We start from the raw sequence: 16,357 nt of genomic DNA on the forward strand, positions 1-16,357 counted from the left end.
TCAGATCTGCATCACTGCAACCATGGGGTATTTTCTCTGATGACCACTTCTGACATATTTGGTATTTGCCACCTCTACTGTATGTAATACCGGGTAAGGGTTATTAAGTTGGATAGGGCCCACAAATCTTTCTTTGGCTTTTCTTTGTCTTGGACATATTTAGTGACAAATGGTAGAGAATATACTGCCATAAAAAATCTACAAAAGAAGCTCTGTGTTTAGATTACAAGAAGCATGATAGCATAGGTACAGCTATATTTGTATAGACATAGTTACGAGCACCTTAGAGAGCTGGTAGAGATACATCTGCTCCCTCCAAAAGCTAAAGTAGATCTCTTTGTCTTCATCCACAGACTGTGTGTGCCATCAGTAGAATGGGTGGAGATAATGTGACACAAACATTAACCCCTTCAGAACCCATATACAATGTATACAATCCCCACAGTTATCCAGTACAGAATGTTGCTGCAATTATTCCAGACTTTTTAACTCCATCACTCTTCTTGGAAGTCTTCATGTGAAGAACATCTTGACATCCATTTTAAATTTGCAGTTTGTGTTGAGTCTGTGTCCCCATGTCGCATAGTATTTGAGGTAGTTTTGAGATTTACCATTCTTATAGCATTTCTCTCCTGTTGGCCTCCAAGCTAACACCCCCCTTGAGCTTGTCCAGAACCCTACTCCCCATATCATAACTACCACCAAATCCCATTCACACAGTATGGCTTGACTCACTAGCCTATATTGGCTTCCATTCCAAAAAGTAAACCTCAGTTTTAAAACTTCTTTGTTTACAAACACTTGCATTGCCTTATCCCTCCAAACCTCCCACAACCCTACAAATCTCCGAGATACCTAGGTTCCTCTATTTCAAGCCTCTAGTGGATCCCCAATTTCCACTGTTAGTGATACATTAGCTGTTGGGTCTCTAAACTCTGGAATTCCAACCCAAACTCCTGGCTTTTCTCTTTAAAAGTTACCCTTTTTGTTCAGCAATCTGGTCCAGTGTCGCATTAAATAATATTGCTGTGAAGAGTTCTAAATTTTCCATCAGTCATTTCTAATTCCCCTCTCCTGGTTGAATTACCTTTACTTTGCTCTTCACCTGCAGTATAAAAATCACCACTTCCGTCTGTATATTACTCCACTATCTTCCCTTTTATTTACTTTACAATATTATTTGTACAAGCTTGTTCAGTTGAGCATCCCCTTTGTCTGCTCCCTGTCTAATCAGTGAGCAGCAAGTTAAATACCCTGAAAATATTCTCAACTCCATCCTCATTGATTGCACATTTATTTCCTTCTGACGGTTAGCATTTGACACTGTTACATTTTTGTATGCTATTATTTTGTCACATGCTCGTTACTTCAACTCATTTCAACTGCCACTGTAAACATTTACTCAAATTAAAGTATGACCTAGCTAATTTGGGGAATCTTGCAAAGGAAAAGTTCACATCTGTGTTTAGGAGCACTAAGCAAAGTGCATGATCACGAGACCAAATGGAAGGAGTGTTACAGCAGCTAGAGTGTATTGGCGCTGCATTATATGAACTGAGAAATTGCAACTCACTCTATTGAGGAGTGCATGGCAATGCGGTGGGTGATGTGTTCAGTGTAGCTCCACAATGAAAAGAAGGATCATGCTGCATCTATAACACACAGAAACAATGATTTACACAATGCCTTTCATAACCTCAGACTATGCCAAAGGCTGGGGCTCCAGTGCAGTACCGAGAAAGTCCTGTACTACTGGTGGCGCTGCCTTTGAGATGAGATCCAAAACCAAAACCCCATCTGCTCTTCATGTGCAAGTGAAAGATCTCATGGCACTGAGCAGGGGATTTATTTCCAAGGTCTTAGTTTGGCTCTCAATAAACATTACCAAATAAAATCTAGTCATTTAAAATACATCTATGTATTATTTCAGATTCAATTGAATTTACATTGCAAATTTTTAAAATTCTCTCATGGGGCATAATTGTCACTAGCAGGCCAACATTTATTACTCATCTCTAATTGCCCTTGAGAACGTTTTGGTGAACTGCCTTCTTCATCTGTTGCAGACCATATGCTGCAGGTAGAGCCACAGTGCCATTAGGGATGGAATTCCAGGATGTTGACCCAGTGACAGTGAAGGATTGGTGATAAATTTCCAAGTTCAGGTGGTGAGTGGCTCGGAGAGGAAAATGTAGGTCGTGGTGCTCCCATGTATCTGCTGCCTTTGCCCTTCTAGATGTAAGAAGTTGAACTGCCTACGAGTCTTGGATGAATTCTCGCTGCTACTGAATATTGATGGCGGATGAACTGGATGCTTGTGGATGTGGTGCACAAAACATCCACTCCCTCCACCACCAAATGCTGAGTAGCAGCAAGGTGAATGATCTATAAGATGCACTGCAGAAATTTGCCCAAGATCCTTCAATCACTTATTTTGCATTTTCTGTATCTTGCTTATCACATGGTTTATCATGATGCTGTGTTGTGGGATCTTGCTGTGTGCAAATCTGCTGCCAAATTTCCTGCATTACAACAGTGTCTGCTCTTCAAAAGAACTTCATTGGCTGCAAAGTACTTTGAGGGAGTCTGCTCTAAAACCCACTCAATTTTAAGTCATTTGAGCATTTCAAAAACTGATTATGAATACATTTTAGCAAGGAGAGGTTAGTAAGCAATATAGAATCTATTTGGGGCAATGGAGTTAAAATATGGATCAGCCATGGTCTAACTGAAAGACAAAATTTGCTCAAACCTCTAAGTGGCATCTTCAAGCTCCTTGGAAGGACAGGCTAAAGTAGGAGTCAGCAAGGTTGTCCACAGAATATAGTCCTGAAGAGAAATCTTGTTGGGCCTGGTCAGAACATTAAATATTTTCCTACACTACACCGATATACTGAAGAGAATCATAAACATTTAATATAGTAAACCTTTTATTTAAAAACCATCTGTGCATCTGCAGCACCATCTAGTGAACTGGTATTTGAAATGGCAACAGTGCCACCTACATAAAAACAAGGACTGCAGATGCTGGAAACCAGAGTCTAGATTAGAGTGGTGCTGGAAAAGCACAGCAGGTCAGGCAGCATCCGAGGAGCAGGAACATCAACGTTTCGGGCAAAAGCCCTTCATCAGGAACAGTGCCACCTAGTCTTGGGAAGTCTAAAAGGCAAGGAACAGTAGAGAATACAAGTAACAGCCTAAAAGAAGGAAGACTTGCATCAATAGAATTGTCAAATCACATTGCACAGAAGGAGGTCCTTTGGATCACTGTATCTTTAGTGGCTCTGTGAAAGAGCTATCGAATTAGCCCCACTCCCCTGTTGATATCCCACACACTGCAAATATTTCCATTTCAACTATGTATCAAGTTACCATCAAACCTGCTTCCATCACCACTTTACACAGTCTGTTCCTGATCAGAACAGTTCATTTCAATTGCTTGTTTTTCATGACTTCAGAATGTCCAAAGAACTCTACAGCCAACATTAGAGAATGCTGTAATGTAAAAATACACAGTTTAAGAAAATTGGGAACATTTATCAACATTAACAAAGAGTGATACATGTGTCGAAACCAAATGCATGGTTTAAAATTCTGACACAGGAACCAAATGTGAGATGCAGGAAATGTGTATGAAACACAAGAATCATGGTTTCCCTAGTAAAACTCCACAGAAACTCTCTCTCTTACCCGTTTCCAGATAGTCACACCACCATGTGGATATCTCCATTCTCTCCAGCTTCTCACCTTTTCTTTCAGTTTTATATTTCTTTCTTTGTAACCCTTTTTTCTGCTTTTCTCCTGCTTGCTCATATGCAAACCCCTCTTCATTCCAGCAGCTCTTTGCCCCATGTAATGGAGATTTTTGGGATTACGAGGGGGCTTGACAGCAGATACATGTGCAGAAGATGCTGCCATTTATTGAATTGAGACTAGAATCAAGCTAGACAAGCAGGAGGCTGGAAGCACACGGCAAACCAGGCAGCATCAGGAGGTGGAGAAGTCAACGTTTTGGGTATAACCCTTCTTTAGGATGGTCAGAGCTAATCAATGTAATTGCTAATCAATCTAAAAGGGAAATATTGCCAGATAGTGGTTAGAATGTGCAACTTGCTACAACAGGTGTCTGTGAGGCATGTAGCATTTAAGGGGAAGTTAGAAAAACACAGAGAGGGAAGGAATAAAAAAAATGTTAATTAGGTTAGGTGAAGAGGCATTGGAAGAGGGTCCAGCAGGGACCAATTGAGCTGAATGGTCATATGTGATATAACCCTTATTACTTGTGTTATCCCATTAGCCAATGTGCCCTCCCCATTTCACTATCACCCACTTCATTCTTTTTTCCTTTTTACATTCCTTAAACCTGTATGGGCTGAAAGATCAACTTGGACCTTCTATTGGTCAGTAATCTACAAAAGTAAATCAATTTTCAAATCAAATTTACATGGCAGAAAGTCAACCTGCAGTAACAGTTGAGGAGTATTTGCACCACTTAGCTTTTAGAGGCTTTTAGAGCCAGATGCAGTAGTCATCTTCATATATGACATTCTTGGAGGAGTTTATCAGAGTGTAATTGCTTTCTCTTTCCCACCATTTCCATTTTTAGAGTAACTTTTTATAGGTGGTCAACCTCGTAAAGTGGAGATTCGGGCAGGTTAGATATCCAGTTGGCATACCCTTGGGAAGTAAAGCACTCCAACATCCAGCAGGACTGGGAGTAGTAGTGCACAGGAACACCAGGTTCTTCCTCAAATGACACAGCTTCCTGCCTTGGGACATCTATTGTTCCTTACCTGACAGCATAATGGAACTACCTCCACCCCATGAACTGTCATGGTTAAGAATAAAACCTCTCACTCCCTCTGGCACGGCGAGTAGGCCAGTAATTGCTGAGCTCTTTGCTAGCCAGCTTCCTCTGTGACACCTGCTGAAAAAGCACAAAGGGAAGTGTTACCAATGGACACATGTAATGATTACATTCTATCAAAGTAATGCCTGATGTTGAAAGGGAGCTCTGCACAGATTGAAATGCTGAGGAGGTATGCAATCTTCATCAGGCACCCACTGCAAATAGAGGCCCATGCCTGGCTGTTAACAGTGACCAACATTCTCTCTAAACTGTGCAGCAACCAAAGGATATTGTACAGAGGCATGAACAAACTGGTCTCTTAATATAACTGTATGCATAAAAGATTTTGGGGACAATTGTTCTCACTACAAAACAAGGATCATTGATGGTGACTCCTCCATTCTAGGAGTGGTAAAATCATAAAATTGCAATTGGCTGACTACATTCAAATGTGTCCCCTTCTCCAGGGGGCAGTGACAGTATTGACTTAATACTCATTCACTGCAGAAACAGAAATTGCTGGAGAAACTCAGAAGAACTGGGATGGTCTGCGGAGAGAAATCAGGGTTAACATTTTGAGGCCAGTGAACCTTCTTCGGAACCCTTTTAAGGAGGGCCACTGGACTCGAAACATTAACTCTGCTTTCTCTCCAGAAAGGCTGCCAGACCTCCTGAGTTTCTCCAGCAATGTCTGTTTTTGTTTCAGATTTCCAGCATCTGCAGTTCTTTGTTTAATAACAAACTGGTCCACTGCCCTGCTTCAGTAAGCCTGTAATGAGTGAAATGATGGCAGAATCACAAGGGTTATTGGGAAAAAAAAGTGTGAACTAACATGGAACGGTACGGTCATAGAGTCATACAGCATGGAAACAGACACGCCTGTCCAACTCGTCCATGCTGACCAGACATCCCAAATAAATCTAGTCCCATTTGCCAGTATTTGGCCCACATCCCTTCCGATTCATATACTCATCCAGATGCCTTTTAAATGTTGTAACTGAACAAACCTCCACCACTTCCTCTGGCAGCTCATTCCATACATGCACCACCTTCCACATGAAAAAGTTCCCCTCAAATCTATTTTAAATCTTTCCCCTCTCACCTTAAACCCACGTCCTCTAGTTTTGGACTCTCCCACCCCTGAGAAAAGACCTTGTCTATTTACCCTATCTATGCCCCTCAAGATTTTGTAACAAGTGTCACTGTATTACAGTAACCCTAATGCTGATCTTAATCCTATCACACAGTTGAATGTGCTATCTCTTGCTTGACCTAAAGCACTACCTGTTCTCTCAGGTGGATGTCAATAGTCCCATGGCATTATTTGAAGAGGAAATGGGGACTTTTTGCCTGTGTCTTGCACATTCTTTTGTTCAACCATCATCACTGAGAAAATTGATTATCCGGTCATTTGCCTATTGCTGATGCAGGAACTTGCTGTGCTAACTTTGGTTGCCATGTTTCCACATTAGAATCGTGATGACACTTGAAAAGTACAACATTGAATACACAGCACATTTGATTTTCCGAGATCGTTCTGATTTAAATGGAAACAATATTGTGCATGCTGTACGACATCACATAGAGAGGTTGCCTTTTCCACATTCAATCAACAGGATTAAAATGATCTTGTTGCTATAGCTACAGGTGACAAAGATGGCATGTCCTTAAAAAAGAAAAAAAAAAACATGATTACAGCTGTCATCAAACAGGCACACAATAGAAAGAGATGGATTCTGTCATTTTGGATGAATGGATATAGGGAACCTGCAGAAAGAAGCAGCTTATACGAGAATGATACAATAGTGAAATGGGCAAGGTCAGCTATATTTCCACTTTTCTGTAGGATTTGAACATGATTATAACTGACAAAACCTATGATATAATAACTTATAGTGTAGTTAACCAAAGATCAGACATGAAACTAAATTAATGCAGAATGTGGCTTATTGTCAAATCTTTTGTTTGGCTGAATGGGTTGTGTTGTGTCAGAAGGCTATGGATCCAGACGTCTCGACTTGAGCAAGTTATTTATACTGGCATTTCAGTGCTGTGCTGAGGGATGTGCTGTTCTGTCCTTTGGATGAGAGATTAAATGGAGCATGTGTCTATCATTTGAATGGTGATTCGTCACTAGGTGAAAGTATAAAAAAATTCCCATGATACTAACTCAAAAGGAAAGGAGTTTTCCTGATGTCCTGCTAACTATTTATTAGGGATTACTTATACCAAAAACAGATCATATGGTAAGCTATTGTTTGTAGGAGCTTGCTGCATGCAAATTGGTTGCTGTGTTTCCTGCATTGTAGTTACTACACTTGGACAGCACTGACAATGTATGCTGAAAGCACAGACCTGTATTCACTGCACTACAAGAAACGTGTACTTTGTACAGATGCACCCAGCTCTCCAACTGGACCAGGCTCCATCTCAGAGCTGCTCACCTGCTGAAACCACGCACTTTGTACTGAGCTGCATGCTCCCAGCTTCCCTGATATTGACAATTAGCTCAGTCACACAACAGGCCTTGATGTTCAGCAGTCTTCAGCCCTCAGCCTAGGGCATACATTACCTTGCTAACACAGCAGGGTGCTACATCAATCTCTGTACCATATGCTAGCAGAGTACACAGCAAGCACACTGCATATGGAGCAAGCAAGCAGCCATCTATCCATCTCTTAAGCACCATCAGTCAGGGGGTCCTGGTACAGTAAATCAAGGGCAATCTTCCATACCAGTCCAGAGGTTGGTTGGGGGTGCTCTCAGTCAGGGGGGAGCCTATGTCTCTGCAGTCTAGGAAATGGGTTACATCAGTTCATTGACTCCCATAGCAGCCAGTCAGGGGAGTTAAGGTTATTGTGGTCAGAGAGATATAAAGGCACAAATCAGGGATCTATGCACATCTTGCCTGAGGATACGTTCCTGGCACCACCCTGCCCCCTTATGTGGAGCAGGCACCTGCATTGGAGTAAAGCTTTCCCCACCCACTGTCACAGTACCTTCAGTCCTGAGGGCCAATGCCTGGGCAGTGGAGATTGGGGATGGGCCCCTCTCCTGCAGCCCCTCAGGTTGCTGGACCTGTCTCTCTTTGGCACTGCCAACCTGTACATGAAGGAAGCATTACTCACTGCATAGTTGCAGCCTCTGGGCAATGGGGGCCTTTGCGTCCCACATCCCTACCTGCTGCTCCTGGTTCTCCCTGAGTGTGTGGACAAGATCCTTGAATACCCAGGGTGGGGGCTGCAGAAGACAACTTTGGCCAATGTTTCTTCTGAGGCCTCAAGATCCTAATCCTCAAAAGTCCAGGAGGCCCTTTTGGTGGAGCTGGCCATTTCTCTGCAGAGGCTATTGGCAGGTTCATGGAATCTGTACGACACAGGAGAGAGAGATGGCATTGCAGTCTGCATTTAGACATGTACAATGATTAAGTGTAATTTGCCTGTTTGGCAGTAGAGTCATCGAGACATACAGGACAGAAACAGAACCTTTGGTCCAACCAGTCCATGCTGACTATAATCCCAAACTAAACTAGTCCCACCTTCTTGCAAACATTGCTCCAAACATTTCCAATTCAGGTACTTACCTAAATGCCTCTTAAACATTATAACTGTACCTTCAACCATCACTTTCTCTGCAAGTTAATTCCACTGTGTAAAATGTTGCCCTTCATGTTTTTTTTAAATCTTTCTCCTCTCACCTTAAAAATATGCCTCCTTGTCTTGAAATGCCCCCACTTTAGGGAAAAGACACCTGCCAATCACCTCATCTATATCCATCATAATTTTATAAACTTCAATAAAAAGGTTACCTCTCAACCTTCTGTGCTCCAGTGAAACAAATTCCAGCCTATCCAGCCTCTCCTTATAACTCAAACTCTCCAATCCCACCAACATCTTGGTAAATCTATTAAAATGGAGAGGGTTCAGAAGAATGACCTTCCTTTAACAGGGTGACCAGAACTGGACACAGTACTCCAGAGTAGGCCTCACAAACTATAACCTCAACATAACATCCCAACTCCCATACTCAATAGTCTGAGAACAAACAACTCTCCACCACCACTGTCTCCTGCCATTAAACCAGTTTTATATCCAATTGGTAAGTTGTCCCTGAATCCAATGTGATCTAACTTTAGTTATTAGTCTACCATGTGGAACCTGGTCAAAGGCTTTACTAATGTCCCCCACTCTGCCCTCATTAATCTTTTTGGTTACTGCCTCAAAAAAAACTCAATCAAGATTCTGAGACACGATTCCCCTCGCACAAAACCATGCTGACTATCCCTAATCATTCCTTGCCTCTCCAAATGCATATAAACCCTACCTTTCTGAATTACTTTCAACAACTTACCCACCACTGAAGTCAGACTGACAAGTCCATAGTTCCCAGGCTTCTCCTTACATCTCTTCTTGAACAAAGACACAACATTACCCACTCTCCAGTCAATTGGCACCGTATGTATAGATGATACAAATATTTCTGCTAAGGGCCCACAATTTCCTCCTTAAGTACTTGCATGTCTCATCATCCCAGTATGTACAGTTCCTGTTCTCTCCTGAAAGGACCAGGATTCTCTTCTTGTCGGCGGTGAGGACACACTCTCTCTCTGCCCTGTTATGGGTACATATCCCCTATAAAGTAGGGGATTGAATGAGAGAATGGTGGGCAGTACGGCAGGTAATGCTTAGTGCAATGTGTGGGGGAAGGTGGTGAGGTGTTCAAAAGGGCTGAATAAGCAGGTGCAAATAACATACAGTTAGTAGTGTGGGAGTTTGGGAGTGAGAACAGGTGAGGGAAGATGTTGCAGCTAGCAGAGCCTGAATCTTGATGGTAGATGGATACAGGAGCAGAGACAGACTGAGTGAGCTGGTGAGTGTGGCATGTACCTTGGTGGAGTAGAGAAGGTCAATGACTTTCTGGCAGCATTACTGGCCTTTCCTCTGCACCCTGGAGATGACACTGACCCTAACAGTCACCTCAGACCATGTTGGCACAGTCTGATAGCACAGTCTCTTCTAGTCCTCCAGGAAAAGAACCACCCCATTCACCAGGGAACTCCTGGTCTCCATAGGACAATCACAGTGCCATCCTCCCCTTCTCTGTCAACGTGCCCTTGACTGTGCAGGACAGCCTCAGAAAGCCAGAGCTGCACTGTGTACAAAGACAATGGTGCAGATGCCAGTCATTTGGGCAGATGTCCATGGAGTGGTAAGTTGTTGTGGAAATGGCACATAGCAAAATGGTGTGGAAGCAGGTTGTGAGAGATGCCTTAGGGATATGGTAGGTAATGAATGAGGCAAGTTTGGTAAGAAAACTCATTGAACCTTACCGAGAAAAAACCTTCCAAGATACTCAAATCATTTCAGATCTAGCCAATAAAACATGAGAATCTGCTGGTTACGTTCTCACTTATCATGTGGGGAATTGAATACAAAAGAATGGAAGTTATACATCAGTTATACAAAGTACAGCTAAGCCCCCACAGAGTCAGACATGTACAGCATGGAAACAGACCCTTTGGTCCACTCGACATTGTCGACCAGAAATTTTAAACTAATCAAGCCCCAATTGCCAGCATTTGGCCCATAAGCCTCTAAAGAAGGGCTTATGCCCGAAACGTCGATTCTCCTGTTCCCTGGATGCTGCCTGACCTGCTGCGCTTTTCCAGCAACACATTTTCAGCTCTGATCCCCAGCATCTGCAGATCTCACTTTCTCCTCATAAGCCTCTAAACCCTTCCCATTCATGTATCCATTCAGATGCTTTTTAAAATGTGGTAATTGTGCCCACCTCCACCTGTGAATCATATTAGTCACCTTATTCAAGGAAGGGTACAAATATATTGGAGGTGGTTCAGAGAAGATTTACTGGACTAAAACCTGGGATGGCAAGATGTCTTTTGAGAAAAGGTCTAGACTTATAACTGCTGGAATTCAGAAAGAAGTGGATTGAGTGGAAAGCAAGCATATTTGATTGTAACATACAAAATCTTTAAGATTTTTTTAAAATTTCCGAACCATTCTGCCCACACATATTATGATAGACCTCTGGAGCAGCTACGCCTCCTGACTCCATAGATTTGAGGTTCTAATCAGATCATTGATCTGATTATATGGCAGATCAGGTTCAAGGGGCTGAATGGCCTAGTCCTAATTTGTACATTGGTGAGTCAGGAGGTGAAAAGGGAGAGCAGCAACACAGATAGTGAAGTAGGATAAATTTCTGCAAGGATTTCTCTTTAGTGCATTTATGCGCTCTGTCACTGATGTAGGAACTGGAACCAGCTTCATTTCAATTACTAGGGTTAAGGTGAAGAATAGTGCATTAAGTTAAATTCATTACATTTTAGATTATACCTTCCTATTATTGATGAGGAAAAGACAAAGCAGAAATCAAAGAGCTGTCACTCCGCAATTAAGAGAGGGGCAGGAAATTCATACAGAATGGTGTCTTTAGAAGTCAAGACCACATAAACAGAATATAGAAAATGGAATCAAAAGACAAAAAACGTTTTGTGAGAAAAATCAAGAGAATAAAATGAGAAGTGAAGTGGAAACTAAAGTTTTGTACTTTTGTCAAAACCAAAAGTACAAGCACAAGAGCAAGGTGGGGGCAGGATAAATAAAGATTGAAAAGTCAGATAAAGACACAAAGAAACTGGGCAATCAATTAATATTCATGTGATGGATATGAAAGGAATTGGCATCAGTATAAATAAATGGGCAAGAAGAGAAGAAACAGGTGTAAAACAATGCCAAACCCAGATGAAACCACCCCTGGGAAATAAGGAACCCCTGAGGTAGAATCAGAGATATAGAGGAACTGAGAGAAGCACAAATCTGAGGGACAGGAACCGAAACAAAGAAGTAAAGTACTGAACAAAAACACCATCGAGAGATAGCTGTGCTCTGATTCAGATTTGATGTGGTCATGATACTGGATTGGCAATCCTGAGGAGATAAGTTTGAATCCTCCCTCCGCAATTTCAGAATCTGACAAACTATCAGTTCCTTTGAACAAGGATAACATTTGCTCATGGCAGTAATGTCCAAGTGGAATCTTCTAACACTGGGAGGCCATTGTGTTGCAACTATCACTTGCTCTAGCTCACTATGGTACATCAGAAGGATTTCTGGACTGATTATCAACCTAGTTGACTGTTTTAAGACACAACTTCCAGGGCCTAAAGGTCTAAGGTGGGTCTTTCACACAGACCTCTGCCTGGAGGTAGGGACACTTCACCACAGCACAAGACTGCCTTGAAACATTTTGGAAGCTGTCAGATTGACAAAAATACACTGGACTATGCATCCTTTTCGGGCAACTAACAATGTGCAATAAATGCTAGCACCCACATTCTGTGAGTGAATATAAAGAACAACTTTCAAGTATGCATTGGGGAAGGCAGGTTAGTACCACTGACTTCACTTCCTTTTGGCTGACCTTAAATAGGAAATGAGTGATCACATTGAAAGTTTTACTTAGAGAAACCATAAAAATATTATGTCACAGAAAGAGACAATTCAGACCATATTGTCTGTACAGCCGGAAACAAATCTAGCTGCCTATCTGCTCTCACTATCCAACACATGGTCCATAGTTGAAAAGTGTGGTGCTGGAAAAGCACAGCAGGTCAGGCAGCATCTGAGGAGCAGGAGAGTCAACGTTTCGGGCATAAGCCCTTCATCAGGAGTGTGAACATGTGGCCTACAGTCTTGCAGGCTACAACATTTTAGATGCAGGCCCAGGCACCTTCCAGACTGATTAAAGGTTCCTCCTCCACCACAAGCCAGGCAGCTATTTCCACTACCCTCTGAGTGAAGATGATTTTCCTCATGTCTACTCTAATCCTTCAGCCATGCTTCACCTTAAATCTGTGCACCCTGCTAATCGACTCTCCGTGAGGGGAAACAGGATTTTCCTGTCTCCTCTATCTAGGCCTCTCATATTTTTATGCACCTTAATTAAGTCACCCCTCAGTCTCTTCTATTCTCAGGAAAGCCACCCTGATCTATCCAATCTTCCCTCATTGCTCCAATGTTCAAGCCCTGGTGACATTCTTGTACATCTCCTCTGTACTCCATCCAGAGCAGTTTACCTCTTTCCTATAATGTCATGATCAGAACTGTGCAGAAAATCTGAGCTGTGGCCTAAGAAATATGTTAAGCAGTTTCAACATTACAGACCTACCATTGCAATTGTACGTTGTCCAATGAAGGAAAGTATATACTTTCTTTGCCACCTCATCGACCTGTCTTACCCCATTCAAACACTGTGGTGATGCACTTTCTAGGTCTCTCACTTTCTGTACTCTTCCTAAAACCCTCCTATTTATTGTGTATTCCTTTGTTATGTATGTCTTTCCCTTCTAACATCCTTCAGGGGTTAAGAGCAATCCTCTTCACTGTCAACTACATAGCCAATTTGTGTGTCATATGCAAGTTTTCTAATCACACCTTCCATATTTAACTCCAATTCATTAATTTATTGAACAAATAGTGAGGGGCTGAATGCAGAGTCTGTGGAATGCCACTGAAAAATGCTTTCCATTCGCAAAAGCATTTTTGTATTTGTTAATGGGATATAGGTGTGACTGCCAGGCCAACATTTATTGCCTATCCTTAATTTCCCAGGAGGCAATTCAATCAAATTGCTGTGGCTCTGAAGTCACATGCAGACCAAACCAGGTAAGGATGGTTAATTTTCTCCCCTAAAGAACATTGACGAACCAGACTGGTTTTTACAGTTGACAGTGATCGCATTGTAGCTGTTAGGCTAGCTTTTAATTCCAGAGATTTTAAAAAATGAATTCAATTTCACCATCTGCCATGGTAGGATTGAAATCCTGTTCTCAGAACATTAACCTGGGACGGATCACTAGTCCAGTGACATTAACACAACGGCAGCACCTACCTCCATCCATTAATCATTATCCTTTATTCTCTGTCACTGAGATAATTTTGTATCCAGCTCACCACATTCTCCTGTTTCCCAAACCCTAAACATCTCACCAAGTGACCTTTGTCACATGCTTGTTAAAATCCAATGTAGACCACATCCACTACACTACCCTTTTCAATCCTCTTTGTTATGGTCCCAAAGAAAGAATTAAGTAAGTAAGACACAAACTTCACTTTTCAAAACCATGCTGGAAACCCCCAATTAATCCATGCCTTTCTAAGTAACAGCGTATCCAGTCTCTCTGAACAGATTCAAATAATTTATGTACCACCAATGTCAGACTGACCAATCTATCATTACTTGGCCTATCCCTCTCAACCTTTTTGAGTAATGGTGCAACATTCACAGAGCTCTAGTCCTCCAGTGCCTTGCCAATATCTAGTGAGGATTAGAAAATGAATCTCAGTATCTGTTACTTCCTCCGTGGCTTCCTTTAACAGCCTGTGATACAATCCTAGGATCCATCACCCTTGGTCCCTCTAGTAATTCCTCTTGCACTACACTTATTGCATCTAATACTTCACTGGAAGATCTGCATCATCTCTGTCCTTTGTGAAGACTGAGACAAAGTACTGATCATATCTGTACTGTTCACATCTTCTGCTTCCAACATATTACCATGTACACCTGTGATAGGTGCTATCTTATCCCTTGCTCTCATTGTATTGATAAAATGCGTCTGGGATTGCCTTGATTTTACTGCTAATATTTTTTCATGCTTTCTCTTTGCTTTCCTTATTTCTTTTTCTACTTTATTGTTCCACTTTCTATTCTCCTCTCGGTTTTCTACAGGATTAATTTTTGTGACTATCATAAACGTTCTTTTTCTGCTTCATCTTACCCTGCATTCTTCTGGATAACTAATGGCTCTGAATTTATCTCTCTGGAGACCTGTCAACACAGTGCCCATAGAATTTTGCTTTTGAATACCTCCAACCATTTTGTCACTGATAAGTAGCTGTGTTCAGTCCACCCTCACCAGATCACCTCTCACCCTTGTAAAACTGCCTTGCCCCAGTTTAGAACTTTTACCTCAGTTTCATCTTTGTTAAATCTAACCATAGGGTAGTCACATCTTCAAATGTTACCCACTGCTGCTTCATCTACTTGCCCAGCATTATTTCCTCAGATTAAATCTAGAAATGTGCCCCCTCTAGTTGTTACTTGTCAGCTAAAAACAGTTGTATCAAAAGTAGTTCAAGAATTTGGTGCCCTTTGTGCCTTTCACATTGTTCATATCTCAATTGACAATGCCAACTATTATTGCCCTTTTTTCTTTATAAAATTAGAAATGTAATTACATACTTACCATCCTAACTCCCTCCCACTATGTGGGGATCTTTAGTAGTCTCATAGGAGTGTGGTCTGCCCCTTCATTTTTTAATTCTCAGTTCAATCCATATACCCTCATTTGGTGTTTCATTTTGCATAGTGCTGCCCAAACGTTTTCCGAATGTGACCATACTTAGAATCATAGAATCCCTACAGAACGGAAGCAGGCCATTTGGCCCATTGAGTCCACACCAACCCCTCTAAAGAGCATCCCACCCAGACCTACCCCCACCCGCCCTATCCCAGAACCCTGCATTGCCCATGGTCAATCCACCTGACCTGCACATCTGTGGATTGTGGGAGAAAACCAGAGCACCCAGACGAAACCCACGCAGACACGGGGAGAATATGCAAAGTCCACACAGACAGTTGCCCAAGGCTGGAATCAAACCCATGTCCCTGGCGCTGTGAGACAGCAGTGCTAACCACTGAGCCACTGAGCCGCCCACTTCAAGGCAGGCAATTTGCTACAACCCTCAGGGAGAACTATGAGACAGTGGTTCTCTAAATATGGGAGCACTGCTGTTGTATCTTGGTCTGAACTCCACAACAACCGATATCGTCTCAGATCACACAACCACAAAAGCTTTCATTTGTGAGCCCATTTGCGATCCCAAACCCCACTGATTTAACATATCCTTCCTCACAGCTGTAATTAATACCTTAACCAATAAGTCTAGACTTTGTTTTTCATTCCACTCTGAAAACTCTATTCAGAGATGTTGAGTTGCCATTTTTACCCCTCTTTAAGCCATGTTTCTGTTACACGAATAATACTATACTGCCATGTTTCTATCTATGCCCTCACCTCAAGGCCTCTATTTATTACACATCTGTTGCACTTACATATGAGCTGCCACATTTTCTAAATTACTATTGCTGTTAACTGGTTTGATAACTTATCATTTGAGCAAGAAATTCATTAAAATTTCATTAATCTTGTAGTCCACCAACTTGATCATGAGCAGCCGTCGGTGTCTATTTGTCATTTTGAATTAAATTGTTTTGTCCTATTGCAGTAAAGGTTGCTGCAACTAGAGGCAGCACAATAATAGGAGGCTAAAAGTTCAAATCCCAAACAAAAGTCTTCAAATAAACTAAAGTTATCACATAAACATGAGCGGAGAGTGACTGAGGTTGCTTAGGTTAATAGACTAAAAGTTAAAATGACAAATAAACAGGAAAACCTTTACGGAAACCACGGTGGCTCAGTGG

At 41.9% G+C, this 16,357-nt stretch overlaps 1 long non-coding RNA gene across 3 annotated transcripts in view; it reads right to left on the minus strand.

Annotated features, from left to right (window-relative positions):
• Positions 1 to 2,537: 2,537 nt before the first annotated feature.
• Positions 2,538 to 16,357, minus strand: part of LOC148138651 (uncharacterized) — a 42,367-nt gene continuing 28,547 nt past the window's right edge. For 2 of the 3 annotated variants that reach the window (XR_015753741.1, XR_015753742.1), the window contains 3 exons: positions 4,794 to 4,927; positions 3,373 to 3,495; positions 2,538 to 3,159 (listed from right to left, as the gene is read on the minus strand). This is a non-coding gene — a long non-coding RNA (uncharacterized LOC148138651). The remainder of the gene's footprint in view (positions 3,160 to 3,372; positions 3,496 to 4,793; positions 4,928 to 16,357) is intronic. The other variant, XR_015753740.1, reaches the window with a different exon arrangement.

The sequence above is a fragment of the Chiloscyllium plagiosum genome, unplaced genomic scaffold, assembly GCF_037043375.1.
Source record: "Chiloscyllium plagiosum isolate Xiang-an unplaced genomic scaffold, Cpla_swu_hap1 HiC_scaffold_39, whole genome shotgun sequence".
Taxonomy (NCBI): Eukaryota; Metazoa; Chordata; class Chondrichthyes; order Orectolobiformes; family Hemiscylliidae; genus Chiloscyllium; species Chiloscyllium plagiosum.